General features: G+C 59.7%; 1 protein-coding gene across 25 annotated transcripts in view; it reads left to right on the top strand.

Moving 5' to 3' along the window:
• Window positions 1–19,482: 19,482 nt before the first annotated feature.
• The window catches only part of NCOR2 (nuclear receptor corepressor 2), a 143,977-nt gene continuing 138,181 nt past the window's right edge, over window positions 19,483–25,278 (top strand). For all 25 annotated transcript variants that reach the window (XM_081122406.1, XM_081122411.1, XM_081122405.1 and 22 more), the window contains exon 1: window positions 19,483–19,772. The gene's annotated coding sequence lies outside the window, so the exon portion shown is untranslated. The remainder of the gene's footprint in view (window positions 19,773–25,278) is intronic.

The raw sequence follows: 25,278 nt of genomic DNA, 5'->3' as shown, positions 1-25,278 counted from the left end.
CCTGTGGCCATGAGTGTTCTTGTAAGAGGGAGACAGAGCTCTGGCTGCTGTGGCTCAGTGATTAGAGCGTCAGCCTGCATACTGAAGGGTCAAGGGTTCAATTCTCGGTCAAGGGCATGCACCTGGGTTGCAGGTTCCACCTGGGCTGTGGTCAGGGCACGTTCGGGAGGCAATCAATCAATTAGTCTCTCTCACCTCAATGTTTCTCCCTCCCTCTCTCTCTCTCTCTCTCTCTTTCTCTCTTTCTCCCTCCCCCACCTCCCTTCCACTCTCTCTGAAAGGCAATGGGGGAAAAAATATCCTCGTGAGGATTAACAAAGACAAAAAAGGGAGGCAGAGAGACTTCACAGCAAAAGAGGAAGTAGACGTGACAATGGAAGCCAGCGGCTGGGTGGCTCAGGAAGAGGTGCTGAGACAGGAGTGGGGGCGGCCCCCAGAATAGGAAGGGCCTGGAGCCGTGGTTCCCGAGAGGCTCCAGAAGGGGCCGGCCCTGCCAGCATCTCCGCTTAGCCCCGGGAGACTGATCCTGGACCTCTGGCCTCCGGCCTGCAGAGAATACGCTTGTGTTGTTTAAGCCCCTGAGTTCGTGGTCATGTGTTACTGTAGCAACTCGAGACCAGCGCAGGTGGTCACAGGAGCTGCAACCTTCAGCCGAGGACACGGCCACTGCCCAACCTCGGCCCTGGGGGAGAGCCAGGGCATAAATCCCCAGCCTTTCCCTCCTCCACCCTCCGGTCTATTCTGATGCTCCCCATTGGGTGACCCCACCAGAGGCTGGAGGGTTGGGGTCTGTGGATGCAGCGCACATGGGTCCGCCCTGCAGACGTGGAGAGAGGAAGGCGAGGCTGCGATCAATAGAGAGAATCACCGTCACTTTATGACTGAGCGTTAGGCTGAGAAAGGTCAAGTTTCTTGCTGAGGACACTCAGCTAACAAGAGGCAGAGGCAGGGTTTGAATCCAGGACCATCTGGCACCCGAGTCCCAGCTCTCCGCCAGACACCGGGAGTGGGGTGTGTCTGTGTTGGGGGCCCAGCCAAGCGAGAACACGCCTCTGTGTGTGTGTGCATGCGAGTGTACTTGCTGCTTTGACACCCACCCGCCACACCTTGTCCCCGGGCACGTGTTTCTGTGGGCGCTCCCTTTCTTCTGATCTGTTACCACCAGCAAGAGTGACGAAATGACATTTTAATTAAACAAGACCCATCTCCCACCTTCTCTGCTCGCTCTCGCAGTGCCTCTGTGGGTAGCTTGGGGTGTGATGGTGAGATGGCTGCTCCCTCCGCAGGTGGCGGGGGGCTGGTGTCGGGAAGCAGACACCCCACCCTGTGCGGGGAAGCGGGGCTCCTCCGTGGGTCCTGCGAGGCTGCGTGGGCTCCTGGAGTCCCTGGAAGCACCTGATACAAAGTAGCAGATGGGCCATGTACGTGCTAATGGGTCTGTCTGAAGCGGGAAGTGCCAGGCCTTGTCTATCAGTGTCATTGCGAGAATGTTTCCCTGGCTCTGCGGTTTGGGGCGATTTCCTTGAACTTGAGTGGAAGGAGGGAACAACTGCATTAGATTCCATTTCACCCTCCCAGCGTCCAGAGAGCTCTGGTTACAGCCAGCAAGAGTGAGAGAAGGGCCTGGGGTGGAGCTGGGATCAGGAGCAGCTTCAAAGCCCTGCACGTGGCCCTTGGGCCCAGTGGGGACCTTCTCTGCCTGTCACTCGGGCCACCTGCTCGGGGCTGAAGCCTGCAGCCTATCCCACAGTCCCAGCTGCTTTTCATTTGGGGCTTTAGCAGATGCTAGTCCCGCTGGTGAAAATGCTGTTCCCTGCTCTCCTGAGGAAAACTACTACTGACCCTACTCATCTCTTGGGCGTTAGGACAAGGCAGCTTGCACTGAGGGTGGCTTTGTTGGGATGAAATACGGAATCATTGCACCCACTTTCCAGATGAGAAAACCTAGGCCCAGAGAGGCTGGCCTGGCCCAAGAGCATGGGGTGCTGAGTGGGGGAACCTGAGTGCTGGGCGGGGCAGTTCCCATCCCCACTGGGTCTTGCCACCTTGGAAGGTGCCTCCCACTATCCAGAGCCCCCAGGCACCGGCATCCCAAGTGCCTCGGTGACCCAGCATGCACTTGGGTGGGACACAGCCCTGGGCACCGTGACTGTCTTTCTATTTATTGCCCTGGTGACTAATGCTCGGTCTTCCCAGCAATGCTCTTGGAGGCCAGCAGATTTTTATCTTCAGAGGTGGAGATAAAAGGCACCTGGCTGTGGACAGGTAACCGCCAAGCACGTCCACCTTCTGCTGAGGCCCTGGGGCTGGGGCAATGGGGCAACAGGATGCAGGCTGGCTGGCTCTGCGTGACTACCGTCCTGGGGCTGGATTCCTCACCCCGTCCCCCCCCAGGCTCCCCGCAGAGAGGGGAGGGCCGTGCGCCGACCTGCTCAGACGCGGAGGGCCAGGCTGGGCCCTCGCCCAGAGCTCTGGTCCGTCTCTCATCAGGGGAACAGCAGCTCCCTCTGTCTTCCTCACAGGCTCCAGCGTCTCTGGAATCCTCCTTCCTGGGCACCGCAAGGCGGGGGGGTGGGTGGGGGGAGCTCCAGGCAGCTAGAGGCAGGGCTGGGACGGGCCCTGGAAGAGAAGAGAGCAACGGAAGGACAGACGGAGGCCTCCGGTGGGGTGTCCTGCCTCCCGCACCCCCTCTCCTTCCCAAGGCCTGCCAGGTGGGCCCTGGGCCCTGGTTGGATGCCTGCTGCCTCCGGCTCCTCCTGTTTGCTCCAATTATCATTTCCCATTTCTTAGGTGAATGTTTTAGCTCAAAGGCACAGCAATTAGCCAACGACTGGGAGTTTAATGAGTCTGGACAATAGCAGGGAAGGTTTTCGAGGGGGAATCTTTAGAAAGGCCTGGTGGCTGCCGCCCTCCTTGCAGCCCCTCAGCCCCAGGGGGAGAGGCTGTGGATGGGACATGCAGACCCGGTGAGGGCACAGGGTACCGCCGTTCTGTCCACCAGCCCAGGACCGGCCACCACTCCAGACTTCCAACAGCCGGACCTCCTGTCACGTCCTGCCCCTCTGGGTCTCTACCGAGAAATACTCTCCCGAGAAATACTCTCCCGTCCACCCTTTTCTTGGCTGTGCCTCACCTGTGCCTCGCACCCAGTAGGTGCTTAATAAATGCTTACTAATTGAATGAATGGCAGAGATTGCAAACTGGTGACCCCTGGGTGAGATCCCGCATAGACATGTTGAATTGAGCCAGTGCGAATGAGCTGCTAACATGGATGGTGAGGGTGTTTTTCCTGCATCTAAACATCCAGCTGCTACAAAAGTTAGGATTTCTGGCCACACTGGGTCATGTTCCCTTGTAGCAACAATTGTTGGAGGTTGAATGTGGCTCCCCTGTCCGGACAGGGTGTGGCTGCCATGTGCCACAGTCTCTACCCCTCCCTATCACCTCCCACCCAACCGCACTAGCCCACGAGCTTCGTACTACTCAGTGCTCGTGATTTAGAAAGTCTCCCCCGGTGGCTTCACACAGCAGGGTTTCTTGCTCACGTAACAGTTCAGGGTTCAGGGTTTGGGATTTGCGGTAGAATTTAGGTGGAGGGGGGCCCTCCTTCCTTATGTCATTCACGCCTGTCGTCTTGTGGTTCTACCATGTCCCTGAGCTCCAGCGCTATTGCAGTTTCCAGATGGTGCAAAACAAAGGGACCAAGGTGCCTGGGGGGGGGGGGGTTGGAGGGTCCGCCTGCCAGTGGCCCTCACCTGCCATTGGCAGAGCTCAGTCACATGGCCCCTGCCCACTGCAGAGGAGGCTGGGAAATGCCATCTTGCTGTTTGCCCAAAGGGGAAGAGAGCAGGTTCTGGCAGCCTCATGCATGTTCCCCAGATCTAAGGTTTGGGGCCGTCACCTTGCTTTCCGAATGCCCGTGGCTGAGGCTTTGCAGCCCAAAGCCCAGGCTCGTGCAACGCAAAGCCTTTGGCTCCTGACCCTGAGCAGCTTTGCTCTCCTCCCCTCTTCCTCCCGGGCGGTGGATGCCAAGCGCGAGGCGAGAAAGGAGCCGCTGGGATCAAAAAGACACCGGTTGGTTAGGACGAGCATCCTGCCAAGTCAGCTCCTCTCCTAGGCGTTTGCCCAAGAGCAGTGGGAACACATGACCCACGTCTTCGCACACACAGCATGCGTGGCGGCTCCATGTGTAACAGCTGAAAATGGGAAAAAGCCCATGTCCACCCAAGGGAATCAGTCCCATTCAGCAATAAAAGGAACCTCAACATCACTATACGAAGGTGGGCAGCCTTTTTCTGCATGGGAACTACTCTTTTGATATTTTTCAGCCATGAAGAAATGTAAAAACACAGGCACTCTCATTCATCAATAGCGGGAAAGTCACTTTGGAAGACAGTTTGCAGTTTCTTCGAAAACGAAACATACTCTCACCACACGGTCCCACAATCACACCTCTTGGCGTTTGCCCAAATGAACTGAAAACCAATGTCCACACCAAAACCTGCACATGGGTATTTATAGCAGCTTTTTTCCAGGTCACCCAGAGTGGAAGCAGCCAGGATGTCCTTCGGCAGGTGATGGATAAATGCACTGTGGTCCATGCAGACAATGGAGCCTTGTTCAGCACTAGGAAGAAAGGAGCTATCACGTCAAGAAAAGACGTGGAAGACCCTTAAATGAGTATCAACAAGTGAAAGAAGCCCATCTGAAAAAACTGTATCCTGTACGGTGTCAACTATGGGACATTTTAGGAAAAGGCAAAGCTCTGGAGACAGAAAGACCAGCGGTTGCCAGGGGCTGAAGGGGAGGGAGGGAGGAATTGGGAGCACATAGGATTGTCAAAACCCACAGAAGGTACAACATCTTAAGGAACTTTAATCTAAACTGTGGGTTGTAGTTAGCAACAATGTATCAATACCGATTCATGAATTGTAACAAATGTACTACAGTGATGCAATATTTTAGCAACAGGGGAAACTATGTAGCGGAGTAGGGGGTTGGGGTGGGGGGGTGTACGTGGAACTCTCTGTACTATCTGCTCAAATTTTTTGTAAATCTAAGGCTGTTCTTAAAAAAATTCTGTTAATTATTTTTTGAAGAACAGAAAATACAGAAAATAGAAGCCATTCTTAGCTCACAGGCCTTGGGAAAGCAGGTCTCCACCGCCCATGTCAAGGACAGGAGAGGCCAACAGAGCACAGCGTGTGACCCCGCTTCCGTTAAACTCTAGGGAAGCCGAACCTGTTCCATGCGACATAGAGCAGATTGAGGGTGGCCTGGGCGGGTGGGAGTGACCTCATGGGAAGGCACTGGGAGCTCCGGGGAATGACTGAAATGTCTGTGCTGCGTGGGGCGGCAGTTACACGCAGTCATCAGATTCTTGGAACAATGCACTAGGAGCGGCTGCGTTTTATTAAAACACCCTGGGACCCCCGGACCGCCCGCTTCCCGAGGTCTGGCTGTGTCTGTCCGTGAGAACCAGCCCTGGTGGGCTGCGTGGATGGGCTGAGATTCACTCAGCGTTCGGGGCAGGCAGGCGGAGCAGGCTGTGGCCGGTGGGGGACTTTTGAACTTGGGGATGAGTCAGGCACCACCACGGGATGCCCAGAAGAGGAAACAGCCGGCAGAGGCTGGGAGGCAGGAAGGTCCTGGCCAGTTTGAGGAAGCAGCTGGGTGTGGCCCGAGATGAGGTCGGAAGGTCAGCGGGGCAGCTGAAGGTTTTGCCATCTTGTCCCCAGCAGAGAGAAAGGGGTCAGGTGCTGTGTGGTCACGCGTCCTTTGCATTCAGATGCACCCCTGTAGCCAGAGTCCCCCTCGTCCAAGGTGGTGACCCCAGGCCTTCGGGTCCCTCTGTCCTGAGGCTGGAGGCAGAAGTCTCTGATCCAGAGACAGGCTTGGAGGTGAGCTGGTCCAGGGAAGGAGTGTTCTGTCCCCTCCTCGGGAGGAGGGGACAGAGGGTAACTATGTGCCCACCGAGGCAGGAGTAGGTTTGGGGCAGTTTCTACAAAGATGGGCATTTGGAAGGTGTGTTCGTCTCCTATAAGCAGCACAAATGTATCATCTTACAGTTCTGGGCATTGTGGGAAAAAGACCAGCTTCCCTGAAGGGTTCTCTGAAGGGAAACCAAGAGCTTCGCCGCCGCCTCCCCGCACCCCCGGCCTCCTGCCCCTTCGGCAACGTGGGGAGCGCCAGCTTCAGAGCTTGGCTGCCGGGCGGCGCTGTGGAGGCTGCAGGGTCCCCAATGTGGCCATGCAGGGGCCCGGGAGGGGGGGGCACCCTGCAGACGCAGGGCCTTGCTGGGCATGTTGCTGTGAACCCCCAGCCCAGCCCCATCACTTGCACTCACTCCCCTAGCTCACCCTGTCCGTTCGCCCTGCGCCCTGGGCAGGGGGCTGCGTGGACAGACCCTAAACCAGGCCGCGGGGGAATTCCGGGCTGTGGGAAGTGAGAGCTCCATAAAATGAGGTGAGAAGACAGGCTGACGGAGGGGTGCGGCTGCTGCTCTAGAAAGGCCCCTGGGGACCCCTGTTGGACGTGATCTTTGACCCAGGGTGTGCTGAGGGGGGGGACTAACGGCAGGACCAGGGCCTGCAGCAGGACCCCCAGGCTGTCCCACAGCTCCTGGTTCAGCCCACCTCCCCGAGGGCCCCCACCTCCCCCACAGCCCTGCTCTCCAGGGCCTCCCAGGGCGTCCAGCATCCTGGCTTCTGCTCCTATCTCTCTAGGATTCCACTTGAGTTTTTACACAAGAAGCAGCGAATTCCTTAGGAGGAAAACACTTCTCAGAATCACTCCCCCAGGGAGAGGCCGGAAGGGCAGCTTCTGGGCAGCCACCCCCCACCCTCCCCACCCCCTCCACCCCCGGCACAGATGGACGGATGGACAGATGGCGGGGTGGGGGCGCTGGGAGAGGCCGAGGGAGGCCCGTGGAGCAGAGTGGGGGCCGCACAGAACTCCGCACCCCAGCACTTTGCCATCTCGCTGGGACCCGCCTGCGGGGGATCCCCGGCAGCTGGCACCCGGACCTTCCTTCTTGTCTCCCAGGTGCCCCCCCAGCCTCTCTGGGGGGCTCTGTCACCGTCAGCTCGGGACTGGTGCCTAAACAGTGAAGGGGCCTGGGTCTCCTTTTGGGGGGATGGAAATGTTCTGGAACTAGACAGAGACGGCAGCCACACGACCACGTGAGTGTGCTCAAACTGCTAAATTGTTCACTTAAGAACAAAACCAAACGAGTGGCTGTTCTGAAAACTACTATTGTCCCTTTTACGGAGGAGAACGCTGAGGCTCAGGCTTGATGACTTGTCCCAGGAGCTAGAGGCAGCGAGCGGGAGGGCAGGGATTTGAACCCAGGCCGGTTCTGCCTCCAAAGCCCCGCAGGTGACCCCACACCATGAGGGGCTCCCCAGATCTGGGGCGAGGCTCCGTGCCCCTCTCGGCCTCGGCCTCCGCGTGGGTGCATTGGGCGCACTGTGCGGGCCCAGGGCAGATGCTGCAGGCGACACAGCTCCCCCCACTCCTCTCCCTCATGGAAGAACAGAAGGGAGCCCACTGCTTTGCAGGGCCAGCCGGGGCGCTGGGGAAGGCCGTGGTCGCTCAGAGAGGCTCAGCCACCTCCTGGCAGCTGTCCCCACGCTGGGAGAGAGGCCACAGCACTGTGTTCCTGGGCCAGGGTGTGGGCGTTTCCTGACACCCCCTTTTGTGCAAACACATCCCTGGTGACGTCCCCGTTGCCATGACGAGAGGCACCTTCTTCTGTCTAGAGTGACAGTCACCACCTCCCGGGACAGGAGCCAGTGCAGCCCAAGGGCAGGTGAATTCTGCCAGCTCGGGAAGGCCAGCTGCCCGGTGCCTTCGCTTCCCGCTCTCTGCTCCTCCCCAGGGGCTGACAGGAGGGGGCTGTCCTCTTCCAGAGTGGCACCCTGTTCCCCGAGGTGCTCCGGGAGGGGACAGGGCAGCTGACACGGGCTCGTGTGACCTTGAGCCCCAGTTTCTGTCTGAAAAGTGTAGCTCTGGCTGCCTCCCTGAGCACAGCCTGTTTTAGGGGGTTGCTGATTTGTTCAACCAGCATTTGTTGAGCCCTGAGTAGATGCCAGGCACTGGGGTGGAAGCTGGGGACCAGAGGTGAGGTCCCTGTTCTCCTTGCCACAGAGGAATGAACACTAGAGTCCCATCTGTGAGCAGTGAGAGCAGGAGGCGATTGTGGCTTCAGGCTGGGTCGGGGGCTGGGGAAGACCTTTCTAAAGAGGCAGCCATGAGAAAACCTGGGGGACAAGCACTGTGGGCTGAGGGACAGCGCACGCAAAGGCCCTGGGGCAGGAGAGGGCTATTAGTCTCCGGCTCTTGTTTCCTGCAAACCTTGTTCAAGAAGAAAAGACTGAGGCTGAATTCTGAGGGGGCGGGGAAAGGAAAACAAGCTTAGGTGACAGCAGCCCCCCCCAAATATGCCACCCCTTCCCCCTACTCGGCTCCACCTCCGCTCACTCCCTCCCTCCCCCTTCCCATTCAAGCAGCCAGACTCTCTTATCACCAGAGCACACAGCTTCCTTTTCAGCCCCGAGGTCGTTATTTTAACACCTGCTGGGAAAACAGGCAGGCCCTGGGGGTGGGGCAGAGGGAGCCCAGGGGAGGTGCTGCTTGCAGGGCCGGCCCTCAGGCTCAGCGAGTGGGCTGGGTGCTGGCTGGGCCTGGGTGGCCCACATGGCTTTCTACCCACAGCGTCTGGCACTTGTGCCGGGCTGGCCGGAGGGGCGAGGCCTGGCGGGGCCCCTCTCCACCTGCAGACTCTCCTTTCCTCAGGCTTCACCTGTCTGTGTGGCCCTTGGCCTTCTGGAACTGGGCCTAAGCTGCTTTGTGTGGTGGCAGCTGGGTGCCAAGATGGGGAAAAGCAGGAGCCGCCGGTTCTCTTCAAGGCTTAGTCCCAAACTGGCATGGAATCACGTCTACTGCCTCCTACGGGTCAAATACAGAGCCACCCGCTTTCAGGAGACTCCGCCTCCTGCTGGGAGGGGTTTCAGGCACCTGAGGGAGGCCATCTTTGCAGGGAACCCTCACTCCCCTCCGGCCTGGTGAGGCCTTAGAGGCTGCAGAGGACAGCAGGTCCACCTGTGAAATGCCAGCAAGATGCATGGGCTCCAAGGAGTCTTGTTTTATTTTTTTAAAAAGCAGGAAGGGGCTGTGATATCCCACCAGAGAACACCGGGTACTACACTCTACCTGGGAGGCTGAACACACAAATTAGATGTTTATGAGAAAAAACAGTCACTGGAGCTCGAGCACTAGAGGGAAAACAAACACCGTCTCCAAATATTTTGCTGATTTGGCTCTGAGCTCTGCCTGCCCCTGAGTCGGCTGGTTTCTGGCTTGCAAATCCATTATGACAGCACCTGGCGCCTAGTAGGTGTTCAGTAAATGTAAGCTACAGTTTCATTCATTCATTCATTCATTCACTCATTCATTCATTCATTCATTCAGCAAATGCTTAGAAGGCCCCGGCCAGAGGAGGCCGTCTGCACAGTGTTAAGGATCGAGCCGATGCCCCACACAGAGGGTGCCCGGGACAGGTTTCTTAGGAATGAGTGAATGGGGCATGGCCTTTGTCCCCTAAAGCTCCCACCTGGAGAGGAGACCGACTTGTAAATAAATCACTGGAAAAATTGCGATGAGAAAAAATGCAGAACAGTTCAAGGTGTGGGTTTCACCTAAAGGGAGCAGGACTTTGGTAGAATTTCAGGTGGGGGAAGGCTCTGTGGGCAGGACCCGCCCCTGGACCCCTTTAAACAGGACCTGGTAGCCCTTGGCCGCTGCCCGCAGTCCAGGGAGGAGCGAGCGGGCGGGGAGGCCCTCACCAGGGGAAGAGCTTCGGGCTTCGGGCCGCACCCCGGCCCCCACGCCAGGCCCTGGTCAGGGACCCCCGGTTCCCAGGGCAGGAGCTGTGGGCGGCAGGGAGGGGCTGGGCAGCTGTGGGGACGGCGGGCGTTGTATCAGGAGGGCTTCCAGGCCTGTCTGTGGAGCAAGTTAATGACTGAGTGACTCTGGCCATTTAATCAGAGCCAGACATCACCTCCCGGACGTCTGCTCTGAGGCGCTCCGGCATCTGCCGAGGTTCTTCTGCAGCCAGGTGGGGCGGAGGCTTTCTAGCCGCTTCTGGGCTCCCGTGGAGGGGGGCAGGGGCATCTACAGCCACAGCAGCTGGGGTCCCGAGCCGAGGCTGGATCTCAGATCTCCCCTGGCTGCCGAGGACTCTGTCTGCGCCTCTCGAATGGGGCCCCGTCCAGGCGGCCACGCAACTCGCAGGGCCTGGTGCAAAACGCATACCCAGGGTCCCTGGTTGGAAAATGACGAGAATTTCAAGACGGCAACAGTGGACGGCGAAGCCAAGGGTGGGCCCTTCCGAGTGTGGTCCCCTGTGTGATTGCACAAGTGACACACTTGGGAGGCTGGCCCTGTCCCCATCTGCCCCCCGTGGCCGGGGCACGTGGCAGGGTGCGGGAAGCCCAGATGTGCACGGACAAGTTGGCCACACAGGGGACGAGGCAGGAGAGCTTGGATTCTGGGACCTAAGCCGCCTCTCTGGTCTACCGAGTGGGTCCCATCACCTTCGTCTCCCCTCCCTGCCCCCCAGGGGACACAGGCCTGGGCAGGAGAGCAAAGCAAACCTCAGGGGCCATAAAAATACAAAAGGGTGATTGTGTGGCTCTTCCCTTGCGCCTCAAAGCAGGTGTTGCCGAGAGAGCGAGTGGCTCGGCTGGGAGCTGAGGTCAGTGCCTCGCGTCAGGAGGTGCTGAGCAAGTGCTGTTCCCAGAACTGAGCCGCATTGTGCGGGGGGCGGGGGGGGGGACACAGCCCTCACCCCGTGGGCCCCTGCGCCTCCCTGCCCCGGCCGCCCGGCAGGAAGCATCAGTTCTTCCAGCCCAGCAGTGGCCGCTTTGGCTCAGTGGTTAGGCCGTCAGCCTGGGGACTGAAGGGTCCAGGGTTCGATTCCGGCCAGGGGCACGTACCTGGGTTGCCCATGTGTCTCTCTCACATCGCTGTTCCTCCCGCCCGCCCTGCCTCCCACTCTAGCTGGAAAGCAGTGGAAAAATGTCCTCAGGTGAGGATTTAAAAAGAACAAACTTCTATCCCAGGCCCCAGCACTCACCACACTGTTCCCCTGATCAGCGTTTTCTCTCTCGCTCTCCCCGCAGCCTCCTAGAGGCAGACGCCCCGCCTGGCCCACTGCCGCCTGCAGAAACACCCCGTGGCCCTGGCGCTGTGCCGCCTGCGCCCGAGGGGTGGCCGGTTCCATTCCGAGCTGGGGCCCCGATCCCCAGTAGGGGGCGTGCAGGAGGCAGCCAGTCGGCGTTTCTCTCTCATCAATGTTTCTCTCTCTCTTCCTCTCTCTGAAATCAATATTTTTTTAAAAAAGGACAAGTCGGGGAGAATGGCCATTGGGTGCCTAAAGGACACCGTCGCCACAGGACCTAACTGCCGGGTGACCCGCCACCTGACCACCACTGACCACTGTGGCCAGGCCAAGAGGAGGCAGGAGTCCCCCCCTTCCCGTCCCTGGGGGACTCCCCCACTTGCTCACCCAGTGTCCTCGGCTCCTTCCCGCCAGAGAGGCTCCCACCAGGAAGGGACGGTCTGTCCCTAAGTCTCAGGGGCACTGAGGTGGAAAGTCCCCTGACTCCCACCTTCGCCGGGTGCCAGGAGAAATGCGAGGTTCCAGATGGATTACCGGCCGCGGTCTATTAGTTCCCTTAAACCCTTTCTCAGTAATAAAGGGGAGGCTATTAACGTGGGGTGGCTGGTAATAAGCTAATTACGGTGCCAGCCGATCAGGGGCGTGGGGACAGGCCGTGTCCGTGCCCGGGTTTATCGGAGCCAGCAGTTTGGAACCATTCTGGATGTGACAGGGCCGTCACCGGCTTGCTGTGTGCCACCGAGCTGTTACTTACTTGGCAGGTTTGCCGGGGCACGATTACCCAGGTGGACACCCCTGAACCCCTGGGCCCCGAACGCTTTCTTCTACCCCAAGCTACTGGGGAAAATGCGGACGCCCGAGGAGACCGATGGCCGAGTTTTCCTTCTCCATCCTGACTCAGTGACCTTGGCAACGAGGCCGGAGGCCAGGAATGGCTCTCTCCTCGCTGACGGACGGGCCTTTGGCTGGCCTCCCCGCAGGCTGTCGTCAGAAGGCCTCTCGGGGGCTGTGTGGGCTGGAGATTTGGGACAGAGGCTGCACAGGCCAGAGTGTGGGGGAGGGCAAGGCAAGGAAGGGTCAGGGCCATAGGTTCAAGTCCCACCCAGGTTCGTGGGCTGTGACCCTTGGCTCCCACGCGGAGAGGCACAAATGACTCGTGACAGAGTGCCCCCAACGCAGAAGCTGGATGACTCCCCAGCCCCCAGTGGGGTGACCAGCTCATCCCGGTGTGTCCCGGCCTTTCTACCACCTGAAAGCTCAGTTACTGGGCCAGTTCTGATTGGCGCAACTGCATCTTTTAAAAAATATATATCTTTATTGATTTCAGAGAGAAAGGGAGAGGGAGAGGGAGAGAAACATCAATGATGAGAGTCATGGATCGGCCGCCTCCTGCACGCCCCCTGCTGGGGATCGAGCCTGCAACCCGGGCCTGTGCCCTGACCGGGAATCGAACCGCGATCTCCTGGATCCTAGGTCGACGCTCAACTGCTGAGCAACGTGGGCCAGGCTGCAACTGTGTCTTCTACCCACTCCTGAAAAAATCACCATGACTCTGCCCGGCTTGGGCCACATCCTCTATTCGCATCACGTTAGAGACTATTTCATTTAGCTGTGAGAAAAGAAAGTTTCCCTAAGGGAACGCGGAGGTGCTGCTATAGTCACGCACCCCCTAACGACGCCCCTAACGACGTCTCGACCAACAGCAGACCACGTGGCCGGTGTGGCTCAGTTGGTTGAGCGCCGTCCCCATGCACCAAGAGGTCGCCGGTTCGATTCCAGGTCAGGGCACATGCCCAGGTTGCCACTCCGTGCCCAGTAGGGGGCGTGCAGGAGGCAGCCGACTGACGTCTCTCTCTCTCTAAAAGAACAAATGAAAACCTACTTAAATTGCTGAGGCATAAGGTGGGCAGGCACATATGTTCAGACATGGTAGAGAGTTTTCCAAAGTGGTTGAACCATTTCACACAGTGAGAATTTGCCTGGGCTTTTTAGTGTGTGTGTGTGTGTGTGTGTAATTATTTCAAAGGTCGGAGTGGCGGGATCTAAACTCACTTCTAAAAGGAAACGGCACTGTCCTGAGAACAGGACGGCCCTGCAGCCCCAGTGTGTGCTCCATATCGGCTTCAAAGGAGCCGCAGGGGTCACTCATTGGGTTTTTCCCTCGGTGCTGCCGCCAAAGCAAACTGCTGTGCAGGCACAGACAAGCCCCACCCCCTTCGCGCCCGGACTTGTCCCCACACCCCGCCCCGCAGGCCTCCCCCGTGCTGGGACCCAGGCTGGGGGCGGGGGCATGGGTTCCTGCATCCTGCCTTCGAGCCTCTCTGGCTTCCGTGTGCTCCTCTCCGTGGCACTGCCTGGCCTGACACATCGTTTCTCACCTCGAGGCGCCCCCCTCGTGCTGCTCAGGGTCCAACCGCTCTGAACCCTGACCCCGCCTGGCCACAGCCCTACGGAAACCCTTCAGCGTCTCTCTGGGGCTTAAGGGGAAGGCTGGACTCCTTGCTGGGGCGTTCTAGGATGTTCATGCTTGCCAGGCCCATCCAGCCCACCTCAGGGCCTTTGCACGTGCCATTTCTCCAGCTGGAAGTGCCTTCTCCATGGATATCCTCGTGGCTGGCTCTCTCTCTTCATTCAAGTCTGCGTCCCATTGTCACCTCCCCGAGGAGGCCTTCCCTGGCCACCCTCTGTCACCCTCGACTTCCTTTTGCTTTCTTCAACATGAGCTGAAATTACACACAGCATGCTGTATGTACTGATTTGCTTCTTGGTCTGATGCCCCATCGTAGACCATGGTCCTGTGATGTCAGAGGGATTGTCTCAGGTCTCCTGGTGGTAGGTTGTACGATTAAGCAGGAGAGGAGAACTGGAAGCTTTGGAGAAGGGCTCGTTTTCGAAAGAGCTGGCAGATGATATTTCTCAGGGACGTGCAGGAGGCGAGGGGCAAGTCACAGCCATCTGGGGAAAAGCGTCCTAAGCAGAGGGAACAGTCAGTGACCAGGCCCAGAGGCATCGTGGACGTGTTTGAGGAGGCCAGCGTGTTTTCTGACTCCCTAAATCTTGCATGGAAGAGAATGGGCTGCTGTGGTTGAAGGGATTCCATTCCCGGTGTTTCGTGGCCGATCCCCTCGAGGCAGAGCTTCTGGGCAGGACACTCAGGGACACACCGCAGGAACCGCCGGCCCCGCCCCGGGCAGGAAGCCGGTTCCCACTGCTGCATGCACCCAGCCCGACGCTGGCCCCTCTCCCTACTGCGCTGACTCCTTTCGGGAATTCTAGCATCACGTATAAATTCCTGGAATCCATTCAGAATGTTTGCTGCAAGGGAGCCGGGGAGGCACCCTGCTCGGTTCAGGGAGGAGGGGGCACCGAACATGCCCAGCCAAGGCGTCCCTCCATGGCCCACCAGAAAGCTAGCCCCGTGGGAGTGCCGTGCTGGGCCCCGGGGCCAGCCCCATGCATGTTTGCTGAGTGACTAAAAGGTGTCAGAGTTGGGAGTTGAACCAGGTATGTCTGACTCAAAACTGTGCATTTTTGCCTGGCTGGAGTGGCTCAGTTGGTTGAGCACAGAGTCCTGTGCACCAAAAAGTTGCTGGTTCAATTCTTGGCCAGGGCACATGTCTGGGTTTTGGGTTTGATGACCGACCGATGTTTCTCTCTCTCTCTCTAAGCATGTCCTTAGGTGAGGGTTAGAGAAAGAATTTATTAAACAAAAACCTGCATTCTTTCCATTTTAACTCGCGTCTTGCTCGCTCGATGGCCCTCCCCTGGGGTGTGAGAGCCCTTACACTTTGCACACGCAGTGCTGGGCTTGCAGAGGTTCCTGAGGGTGCGGGGAGGTCCGGAGGGCCCTTCTGAGTCAGGGGACCCTGCCACACTGATGTTTTCAAAGTGACAATTATTACTGGCTCTGTCCAGCGGAAGCCATAGGGGACCCCGAGGGACACATGTTCAAGTCTGAGACCGCAGGTGTTGCCGGCTGTGAACAGGCCTCAGGCTTCTGACCCTGCCTGGCCCGGGGACCTGAGCTCTGAGACCGCGATGGTGTAACCACTGCATGTGGGCTCTCCCACCGTGGGACATCCCATGGCCGCCGGCTGCCACCCTGGGAAGGCAGGGCTTGTGTCGACTTCCCAGGCCCAGCCGGGAGGTCAGGCCACCCAGGGGCTAATTCCTGACATTCTCTGGGAGGCTGAGAAACAGCAAATGTGGTGCAAAGATGCCAGAAAGGAGACCTCCTTGAATCTCAAGAAAAAATCCAGAAGCTCACACAGGGACGTCCAAAACCAGATGTCCAAGCTTGAAGAAAAAAAAAAAGAACTTTCGTTATGCATCTTAAACAGTCCACAGGGATATGGTCAACACAAGTCGCCCCCCCTTCAACCCCAGCTCCGGGGCAGCCCTGAGCATTGGCTTGTCAGATGTCCCATTACCTCCCCGAGCTCCCACTGCACCCCCGCCCCCCACTGCCCACTCCGTCCACTCTTCTCATACCTTGTTCCTTGACTACACCAGGCATGTTCCCGCCCCAGGACCTTTGCACTGGCTGTGCCCACACACTGAGGGGCTCCCTCCCTGTCATGCTCTCAGCAGGGCCTTCCCTGACCTCCCGGCCCTGTCCACGCTGCTTTGCCTTTTCTCGGACCACTGGCCTTCAACATTCATTTGGTTTCCTTGTGCATCTATCTCCCCCATTAGACTGTGAGCTCCTGGAGGGCAGAGACTTTGCCCATCTGTCACTGCTGAATTCCCTGCACCTAGCGTGGCACCTAGCACACAGTAGGCACTCCTGAACTAAAGAATACCCTTCCCGAGGCTTCCCTGTGTAGATTAACACGTATGTGCATATTTACCCCTCCCCCCGTTTTGCACAGCAAGGGCCACACTGCACGCCTGGGTCTGCGCCTGCTTTTGTGCTGAACAATGTACTTGGAGCTCTGCCCCCGTCAGGAGGCTCTGCCTGTTCCCCTGCTTGTCCACAGCTGCCCTGGAGGGATGCCCAGGGGCCATGCCGCCTGCCCCACTGACCGCCACTCCTCCGGCTGGGCCTGGGCCACCGTGTGTCCCCCACCCTGCTCTGCTCTGTTCCCTTCTCACTGCGCCCAAGACCAGAGACTGAAGCAGCATCCCACGGGGGGGGGGGGGGGGCGGGTGAACACCCCAGAAGCGGCTTCCTGGGAGAAAGCGGCTTGTTTATCTCCAGAGATAATCAGGCCTATCAGACCGGGTTTGACCTTGGTCCCTGCTTCCTTCTCTCTGAGTGTCATAAACAAAGGTGCAGACATCAGGGGAAGCTGGGGGTGACGATGCAGTTTCGTGCAGCCAGGGTGAGGGTGGCCGGGGGGGGGGGGGGCTCTGAGTGACATCTCAGTGATATTTTGCAAGACTGGGGCCTGCAGGGGCCCCTGGACTCCTCTGTGCAGGAGAGGAGCCCCGTCACCTCCCAAACCCTTTGTGTCCTGAGACCTGCGTTGCGTGGATTCATTTGTTCATCTCTCAGCGCATTTTAATTGAGTGCCTACTATGTGCTGGAGACACAGCAGTGAGCCATCAGATGGGGCCTCTGCTGCATGGAGCTGACATTCTGGTGACAAAAGCCAATATGTCCAAGATAATTTTAGGGGGCGAGAAAGGGTGAAGGAAATGAATTGGGTGGCATGTTAGTAAGCGCCTTGGGGGCTCTAGATAGAGGGTCGGGGAAGGCCTCTCTAAGGAGGTGACTTTGGGCTGGGACCTGAAGTGAGAAGATTGTTGTCTCAGGCAGAGGGGAAAGCAAGTGCAAAAGTCCTGGGGCAGGGATGAGTTTAAGAGTTTGCCGAGTATTTAGGAGGGAAAGGTTGTGTGTGACAGCCCTTCACCCAGTTCTAGTCTGGTCAGCGCCACTTACTGTGTGCTGCCCAATGTCCTTGGGTCACTCCCCTAACAGTCTCAGTCCCCTCACCTATGAAGTGGGTATATTGGAAGTTTTTCCCTCGTGAAGGCTTAATGAGATGTTTGGGAAGCTCTTAGCTGACTCGCATTCCTGGGGGTTCAGGGGCATCCAGAGGGGCTGTTTGGGGTGCAGTGTCCTTGACAGTTTTTCAAAGCTTCTGTTCCCATCACTGGGGCTCCCACTCAGAGCCCACTAGCAACTGGGCTCTGCACAGAGTAGGAATTGGGGTATGGGGTGCCAGTCTAGGGGTGTTGGGGGTGGGCAGAGGCTCAGCTGAGACCACCCCCTTCCAGCTCAGCCCCTCAGAGACAGGGTTTGGAGTACCCATCTGGAATCACTAGCTAAATGAGTCTAGAGATTTAGGTTCTTAATCTCCCTGGGCCTCAGTTTCCCCACCTGTAATTGGGGTCAATCGCAGGACATCCTCCCCCCTCCACCCCTGAGGGTTCCTGGGGGGAGCTGGTGAGCTCCTAAGGACATGGGCTGGTGTGGTGCCCTGCAGCCCAGGAGGGGATTAATAACCTGAGACAGGAGCTGGAGAGAGACCCAGCAGATCCTCTCAGGAAAAATGCCTCCCTCCCTCCCTCCCCTTCTCCTGGCCTCAGTGTTTCCATCTGTGATGTGGTCGGTCCCAAGGGGACCCCTGGGACATTACAAAGCTGCCAGCCACCCAGCCTTCCGGACCCTCTCCTAAGCCCACAGCCTCAGCCTCAGGGCAACCTTGGGGGGGGGGGGCGGGCTGGGAGAAGGAGCCCCTGAAGATATCCCGCCCCTCCCCTGAGCTGAATCTCAAGGAGATGCAAATCCCAGGAGCAGTCTCAGGTGACACCATGGGGGGGGGGGCTGAGGAGGCTGCCTGGTGGGGAGGGCTCCCCTCTGCTGGCACTCTCTCCCCCCTCCCCCAGTCCCCCAGTCTCCCCCAGGCTGAGCCTTCTGCAGGTCTAGCTTTTTGCTTGTGGTTTCTCACGGTCTGCCTGGCAGCTGGTGGGGACGGAGTGGGGAGGGTGGGGACACTGACCTGTGACCCCCTCCTGTTCCCAACTGCACACTGCTCCTCACCCCTCCACATACACTTCCCTTTTTCTAGATTTCATGAGCCCCAGGTGCCCCCCCCTCTACCCCCCAATGAACACCAGCAGCCTGAAGGGGCGAGAAGGGCAAATTGCTACCGGGGAACCGGGCAACCCCGGGCGCTGGCAGGAGGCGGGAGCAGGCCCAGGCCCTGCAAACTGTGAGGCCGCCTCCCACCGCAGCCATTCCCCGCTCCCCCGGGGGCTCTCAGATGTTGGCAGATGGCAGAACTGAATCTGCTGAGACGTCGCTCCAAAAAAGGAAAGTTGAACTGAAAAAAAAAAAAAAAAATTCAAACTCTCCAACATCTTAGGGGAAGGCGGAGAGGAGAGAGGCTGCAGGCCTGGCGCTCCCCTCTGCTATTTAAAAAGATCCCCCGTGGTCTGGGATGGGGCTGGGGGGGTGCAAATGAGGGGACACAGCCGGTGGGGCTCCTGGGGAGCTGAGGGACTGCGTGTGTCCGCGAGTGTCCACGCGTGTGCTGGTCTGGGAGCCTCCGAGCGGTCCACAGCCTTGCAGCATCCAGCCTGTGCACCGTGTCCCTGAATGTCCCCAAGTGGCCGTCCACTCAGGACACACTCTCGGTCCCCACTGTGTCAGAGCAGTGGACACACAGACCCCCACCCCCGGGGGGGGGGCAGGAACCGGACATCGCAGCGCGTGGGCCTGCGGGCCCGTGAGCGCGCGCGGGTCCCAGCGCTGATCCGTGGCTGACCTCACACCCGCGTCTGGGTCCCAGCCCGCGCTCCCCCCGCGTGGGGGCCGCTTCCCCCAGGTCCCCTGAACTTCATCTTCCATCTGCCGAGGCCCAGTGCGCACGGCCCCCGGTGCGTCCCGCGTCCGACTGTGCGCTCGGCTCCCGAGCGAGAGGGTGCTGCCCGCGCGTGGCCCTGCGCGGCTGTGTGCGCGGCCCTCCCCGCGCGTCCCCTCCGCACCCCCGGCCACTCCGGAGTTATCGCTTCATAGAGGAAACGCGCTTCCCGGGAAGCGTCCGGGGCTGGGGAGGAGGGGCGGGATGGAGAGGGGCTTCCTCCCTCCTTCCCCGCGCGGAGAGCGGCTGAAAAGAAACTCGGCGTCGCGCGCGCGGGTGTGCGTCCGGGTGGCATCGAGCGCGCGCGCGGGTGGGTGCGCGCGGGACCGAGGGAGGTGCCGCGGGCCCTTTAAGGAGCCCGAGGGGGCCGGGCCGGCGCCTCGGTGCGGGCGGGGAGCTGGGAGCAGGGTGGCCGAGCCACCGCCTCCTGGGCTCCCGCCCCGCCCCCTTCTCCCCCTCCCGCCGCCGCCACCGCCGCCGCCACCGCCGCCGCCGCCGGGGAGCGGAGCCGCGGGCAGGCCGGGCCGCACTGGAGACCCGCGTCCGCCCGCGCCCCGCCCGAGCCGTGCGCCCGCGCCCTGCGCCCCGAGATGCGCGCCAAGTTGCGGGCCGGGGACCCAGGGCTGGCGCCCTAGGAGGCGGCGGCGGGAGGATCGCGCCCCGGCTGGAGGCCGGGCCTGCTGCGCGCCCCTGGCCCTCGCTGCAGCGCCACTTGCCTGAGCGCCCCGGCGGCCCGAGCGCGCCCTGAGCCTCGGTGCCGCCGCCGCCACCTCCGCGAGGTGAGTTGGGGTCGAGGGTCCCCGCGGAGGGCGGGGGGTGGAGGCGCCGGGCGCGCTTCCGGGGGATGGGGGGTGGAGAGCGAGCGGCGCACGCGGCGGAGTTGGCGGGGCCCCTGCGCTCCCGAGTTGGCGCTCTCGGGGGCTGGCCTGCTGGGGAGCGAGGCGCCCCATCGATACTGCGGCCCGCGTGCGTGGGGGCGCCGGGGAACTTAGGGGAACTCCAGCTCCCCAGCGAGGGGGCGGGAAGGAGGGAAGTGGCCTGGGGGGGGGCGCCCTGGAAATGCGGAGGTCAGCCCCCCACCTTGTGGGGCATGGCCGCCATGCGCCTGCCTCCTCCCGTAGCAGCCCCAGAGTTGGGGGTGACACTGCGCCTTGTTTTTCAGCGGGCGGTGCGGGTTTGGGGAGTCCCTGGAGATGGCACCCCCCCAGCTCCCCGGCCTGGCTGCTATGGAAGAGCGCTTAGGGGGGGTTCCTGCCAGCCGGGGAGGGGTGGCCGTGGCCGCGGGCGCTCCTGGGCATGGGACCAGAGGGCGCTGGGCGGGGGTCCCCCCCGGGAGAGGCGCCTGTTGTTCCCCCTCCCCCGCGGCCGGGGTTCCTGGTGTCTGGGCCTGCCTCCCGCGGCTGGTGACGCCTCATTGGGCCGCCTCCTGGTCCCTCCCCCGGGCTGTGCAGATACTTGGGATGCCACTAGTTTGGGAAGTTGGAATTCAGAGCTGATCCCACTTGGGCTGCACCCGGAGGCCCCAGGCCATAGCTGTGGGGGCGCATCCCCGGGGACCCGCGGGGAGCGGGGGGACCCGTGGGGCGCGCCTTCGCCATCCCAGGCGCTGGCAGGAAAAACCGGGGGGAGGAGGAAGGGCAGGCGGGCGAGCGGGACACGCTGTACCCGGGCGCCGCGGCCGCCGGGGCCCATTAGCGCGGGGCGCCCGGGCTCTCGTTACATTGTAGCCGCGTCTTCGGGGGAGCGAGCGGCGCCCGCGCCCGCGCCCGCCGCGCGCGCCCGCTCCCCGTGCGTCGGGTGCCGGCAGCGAAGGCGGGTCCGGGCCGTCGGCTCTGCCTCCTCCCTTCCTCCCCCTCCTCCCCCCTGTTGGTGAGAACTGGTTTTATTATGATTATGATTTTTTTTTTTCGTGTGCGGATTTGGAGGAAGGATGTGTGAGGGAGGGAGGGAGAGGGGAGAGAAGGTCCTCGTGGGCTGGATGAGGGAGTTCTGGGCAGGATGGGCTATGTTATCGGTGGCCTTGACTTTGCCCTTTTAAAACCAAGATCTGGGTCTGGCGACAGCTTTGAACTGAGGGGCTCTCTGGGCCCGGAGGGAGGTGGAAGGGGGTCCACAGGCCTTGTCTTGCCGGTCGTTGTGGGTGGCCCTTTTTTTTTTTTTCCGATTTAGGGGGGCGGGGGGAGAGCAATGGGGAAAGGAAGAGGTGTGAACCGGGATGGCCAGCTGTTCCTAGCCAACTCTGCAGCTCAGCTCCCTAGGTTCAGTTTTGCTTTGGCCACTTTCCTGGCTGTGTGACCCTGGACAAACTACTTAACCTCTCTGCGCTTCAGGTTTCTCATCTGCAGAGTGGGATAATCATAATAGTACCGAGGTCACAGGGTGGTTGTGAGAACCCAGGGTGACAGTACAGGGACGGTATTTGTACGTGTCACTGTGACCACTGTTGTCATTTCCCCCGGTTCTAAAACTTGGCCTTTAATCCAGCCAGGAAGTCCCATGAGGTTGTGCGTGGGGAGGGGGGGACTTGGCGAGGGGAGGGCGGCTTTCTTTCCATCCCTTTGGCTGTTACCCTTGAGAATGGAGACCGGCCGGTGGTGCCCTCTCTCCATTGAACAGATACCCAGACTGAGTCCGCTGTGTGAGCGCTTGGTGGGGGAGGGGGGCCTGGAGCCAGCTGTGCGGGAGCCAGCTGTGCATGGTGAACCGGTGGCGGGGCTGCGAGGGGCATCTGGGGCGCTGTTTGGCTTCCCCACGCCTGCTGCCTCGTCCCTGCTTGGAAATTTACCGCGGCCGCCGGTGCCCAGGGAGTCTGTGGTGCCCAGACGTGGGGGCGGGAGCGAGTGGGCCGCAGCCCTGGCCTCTTCCCGCTGAGCTATTTACGCTTGCTGGGGATCAATACTATTGACGAATCCATGTAGATGGTAATGTGGCTGTCAGGTCCCGGTGAGGGATGGAGACCCCTCCTGGGGCTGTGCGCACCCCCCTCCCTCGACCAGGGTTTGACTACGTGGGAAGGATTTATTTGGCATAATCTGCTCTTTTCCCCCAATTAATAACACTCATACCACCTCCGAAAGATTTCTGAGAGGTCTGCAAACATGAATTCAGCTGCATAAGAGCCCAAGCTGGGGAGGCTCGATTGTTCTCTGGGCATGGGCTGGGGGGTGGCTGCTGGCACGCACCCGCTGGCTGGCTGGCTGGCTGGCTGGCTGGCGCGTGGGAAAGCGGCCCCAGGAGCCCCGGCCCCCAGCGTCTTGCCATTCAGGCTGGGTGTGGAGGCTGCCAGGCCTGGTTCCCCCCTGACTGTGAGGTGGGGATGTGCCTTGTTCTCTGTTCCCACCCCCACCGGAGGCCTGTGGGTGGAGAAGTTGGTGGTTGGATCAGATTTTGGGGGAGAGGGTTGCACCTACACCTAACCCTACCAGAAGCAGAGGAGCTGGGCTCTCCCCCTTCCCTCTGACAGCTCCCCCAAATGAGAATCCCACATCCAGTGCTGCTCTGACAATAGGGGGTTGAGAGCATGTGTGTGCATGTGTGTGCACGTGTGTGTGCTTGTGTGTGTGCTTGTGTGTGTTCCCTCCTCTGTTTCCCCTTCATCTCTCAGAGCCAGCAGCAGCCTCCCTGGGTAACACCTCGGAGACTGGGCTCCTGAGAGAACAGCTTGCAGGAGCTCGTGGTTCCTGCTCCAGGCGCCAGGGGAGGGAGGGCTAGGCCAGGAGTGTCATCTTAAAAGGCCTTGTCTCTTCCTATAGGTGGGCACGGGAGGGTCCCCAGGGAAGTGATGCTTAGGAAAAGGCCAGCTGGCATCCTTTGAAGATCCTGACGGTGGGGAATGGGCTTTATAGCCTGCCAAGTGAACTTTTAGTCTAGGAGCTGGAAAATATTGTATATATGATACGTGACATATATCTACATGTATCTATGTATATACATATCTATGTAAAGTGCAGTAACAACAACAGCCAACGCATATCGAACACTTACTATGTGCCAGGTTCTATGCTCAACAGGAATCCACTTGTTTATTTTTTGTTACCCCCCTGTGAGGTTACTGCCCTCTCATTTTATGGATGGTGAAATTGAGTCACAGAAAGGTTACGTGACTTGCCCAAGGTCACAGTTTGGAAGTGGTAAACCTGGGGTTATTCAAGGTCATGTTGGTACAGCAAGAATTTGCTGCAGAGCTGCTCAGTGGGGAAGAAATTCTGTGTCTTATTTGAGCACCTAAAGGTCTGTGCCCTCCCCGGGGGAGGGGTAGGGGCAGGAGACTGAGAACCTGTCCCCGGCAGGATTTGGGGAGGGGGCCAGCGCCGGCGGCAAGCCTGGCATTTCTTTGAAGTGTCATTTTATCTTAAACATTCATGCACATTTGGCATTCCTCTTGGCGACAGGGCTGTGTTTATCTGGAAATGAAAACGTGGCTTTGAATTATTTAGCGTGGCGCAAAAGCGGGCTCCAGGAAGCTGCACCGGATGAGCACCTGCACGCTGCCCACGGCCCTGGGGAGCTGTAGCTGGAGGCCTAGAGCCATCCTGGCCTTTTCCATTTCACATGGGAGGGCTCGGGTCGGGGGGGCTCAGGCTGGCCCTAGAGGAAGGGTCTTTTGGTTCATAGTTAAGTAAAGAGTCATTGGAAACAAACAGTAGAGCACAGTCTGGGAGTGTTCAGTTAGCGATTCTCAGGAGGGCAGATGGTGGACGGAGTAATGGAAGTTCCTGTGAGTTCAAGTCCCGGCTCAGCCATGTTCAAGCAGTATGCACAGGGGCTGTCCCAGCTTCTCCTGGGTGCCCTGGTCTATAAAATGGGCCCGTTGCCCACTGCCAGTGGGGTCGTGGGGAGGACCAAGGGGAAGAAAAGCGTGAGCGTTGGGTTTGATGTTCGGCTGTTTGACTTTGGGCAAGTTGCTTCTCTGAGCCTCAGTTTGCTCATCCGTAAAATGAGACCGGTGCCAGTGGTACTTCTGAGCTTTTGTTGTCAGGGCCCGAAATCATGACGTATGTCGCTGGAGCTGCTGTTTTGGGCCACCCCTTAGAATTTGTTCAACCCAGGACCTCTCCCACCAGCTGAAGGGACACGACCCATTCCTCCTTCTGAAGGGCAGCTGGGAAGGATCCTCTCGTGGAGCCATCTCTTACCTGAGCCCCAGGCCTGGGCTTGTTGCCCTCTGGAGACAGCAGGCTCCTCTCCTGATGGGCTGGTCTGTGATTCGCGGATGGGCCCAGCTCCCTTCTGATGCCTTTTCCATTTGGGACCTTGGAGGCCTGGGGTAGACTGGAGAGTGGGGGGCCGTCTGGTGGGGAAGATGGGGTGGGCCTCCTGAGGGCGGGCCGAGCTCCCCTCCGCTGGGGGAGATTCTAGAAAGACCTTCTTTGAAGTCAGACTTGGGTTCAAATCCTGCTTTGATCAATCCATTACTTGCGTGAAGCCTCTCACATTCCTTATCCTTAAGTGGGTGGGTGTGGGGAGGGAAACGGTGCCCACCTCAGAGGCCAGCCTGGAGCAGCGCCATCCAATCTGTGCCCCTCGGTTGAGGAGAATGTCCCAGATCTGTGCTGTCCCCACCGGAGCCACCAAGCTCATGTGGCTGCTGAGCACTTGCAGTGTGGCTGGTGTGACTGAACTGGTAATTCTATTTCATTTTAATTAACTTACATTTAAGTAGACATGTGTGGCCGTGGCTAATGGCCGCCTAATGGCCGGCACAGGGCGGGACGGCAGAGTGAGACTCCGTCCGTCGGAGCCGGGCCTGGCTCTTAGCATCTGATGTGTCTCTTTCTCGAGTGTTTTCCTCTGCCTGGGGCTCTCCCCGGGGCTGCCCCCGCTCCCGATCTCCCCCTCCTCGCTCCCAGCGGCTTCCAGGACAACTCCGTCCCGCAGACCTTCCCGTGGTGGGAGGACGTTGTGGATCCGCCCTGTCCAGGCCGGTCACCGCAGCCGCACGTGGCATCACGGCCGCCCGTGGCAGCGAGCTCTCGGAGTGAGGCTAGAGCTGCCGGGCAATGGAGTCTTATTTTCCTTAATTTTAATAAATTTGCATAACCCCCGTGGCCTCCGTGGCCTCCGTGGGCAGCGTGGCTTCAGCGCTTCGCCTTCTCTGTTCAGGCCCCTGGCTGCTCATCTCTTCTTGGCCCTGCAGGCCACTGTCCCTGAGACCCGGGGCTCTGTGCCCTGCGTCCCCACTTTTGGTGGCCGTCATTTCTTGAGCACAGGAGGCGACGCGAGGCCTGCGCGGAGCGGACACCCCTGCTCCCGGGGGCTGAGCTCAGGCGCGTGGGCAGGGCCTGG

This window comes from Miniopterus schreibersii, assembly GCF_964146895.1.
Source record: "Miniopterus schreibersii genome assembly, chromosome: 20".
Lineage (NCBI taxonomy): Eukaryota > Metazoa > Chordata > Mammalia > Chiroptera > Miniopteridae > Miniopterus > Miniopterus schreibersii.
This window is presented reverse-complemented; position numbering and strand designations above follow the sequence as displayed.